The sequence below is a fragment of the Apium graveolens genome, chromosome 9 (genome assembly GCF_009905375.1).
Source record: "Apium graveolens cultivar Ventura chromosome 9, ASM990537v1, whole genome shotgun sequence".
Taxonomy (NCBI): domain Eukaryota; kingdom Viridiplantae; phylum Streptophyta; class Magnoliopsida; order Apiales; family Apiaceae; genus Apium; species Apium graveolens.
In genome coordinates, this window is record NC_133655.1 from 57,659,930 (window position 1) to 57,661,405 (window position 1,476).

Sequence of the window (1,476 nt, forward strand, 5' to 3'; positions counted from 1 at the left end):
GTTTTCTTACTTATGAACCTTTACTCTTGTTTGTACTTGGTTTTATTTATTCGTTATAAAGACTACGTTTGTTATATCATGCTTTCATCGGAACTCATGTTGATGACGAGTCCGATTGTGGGCTAATCGTTATCGTGGGTTTCTAGCGGATTTATTTATGGATAAATTATTTTAATACCTTAGTATGTGGTGATTGATTGATGTCCTAGTATTGGTTGTGCGTATTTGTCTTACGAACGTCACAGACTTATAAGATAGCGTGTTAATTCTTAATGAAGCGACAGTGAATTTAAGGATTTAGAACTTGCCATGCTTGCATAGGTTCATGTGTTATTGTTATGCATGATTCGTAGGTAATTTTACCCATCTTACTTGCCCAATGTAATCACGATAGATAACTTGTGCTTTAAATCGTTATTTTGTCAAATTCTATAGACATATAGGGTCTTAATATTATTGGTGTCTATTCAGCTTCAATCTCTTTTGTGGATGTCTGGTAGTATGGTACTCGTGCAATGAAAGTTGGCATTTATCAGTTTCGTGTTGTCTGATTAGTGTCATCACCATTGCATGCTAAGGTTGAGAACAATAAGGCTACTATTTTCCTCTGGCTACTAATCGCTTTTGCTTTCTTTTCCTCTGGCTACTAAGATTCTCAAACTTTTCGTTTACACAGTAGTGATATTCTTTGTTTCTCTATTTATCTTTGGATTCCTATCCAATGATCCGGGGCGTAATCCTGGACGTGAAGACTAAAAAAAGGGAGTTTTCTTTTTCATTGCTTTATTTTTAAATTTTCTTAGGATTTTTTATCTATTCCACATGGTTAACCAGGAAACATTAAAAAGGATTGGAGAAATTTGAAAGAGAAATCAAATATGAAGTCATCAACAAAAACGGAAAGAGAGGGATTCGAACCCTCGGTACGAATAACTCGTACAACGGATTAGCAATCCGCCGCTTTAGTCCACTCAGCCATCTCTCCCAATTGAAAAAGATAATTACTATGTTACATTACACATGAAATAAGGATTGAAAAAGTATTTCTTTCTCTTTCTTTATCTTATCTATATTCTATCTACAACTTTTATTAGCAATTACAGTTAGTTCAAGTAAGGAAGCGAAAGATTCAATAGAAAAAACAGAAAGAAGACCCCTTTTATTTTGTTCGAAAGGGCCCTTTTTATTCCCGCGGCCTGGCCTGGTAAGTACCTAGCCGGGCCTTTTTTTGTTCCAACGAATCCTAGGTTTCTTTAATTAAAAAAAAAGGGGGTTGATATTAAAGCAACAACAAAAAGACGAAGGGCTATTTCCATTCTTATTATTAGATAAAAAAATAGAACGTCAATACGTCATTTCTTATTATTTTTTTATTTCTTTTTTATTTTTATGAAAATTTTTTTTTAATTAAAGAATCCCCACGAAAAACGTCAACACTCTCATTTTCATGATTTTTTTATGATCCTGTCTTGATTA

At 33.5% G+C, this 1,476-nt stretch overlaps 1 non-coding gene across 1 annotated transcript; it reads right to left on the minus strand.

Annotated features, from left to right (window-relative positions):
- Window positions 1–897: 897 nt before the first annotated feature.
- Window positions 898–985, minus strand: TRNAS-GCU (transfer RNA serine (anticodon GCU)). The gene has a single exon. It is a non-coding gene; the product is annotated as a tRNA-Ser (tRNA).
- Window positions 986–1,476: the final 491 nt, after the last annotated feature.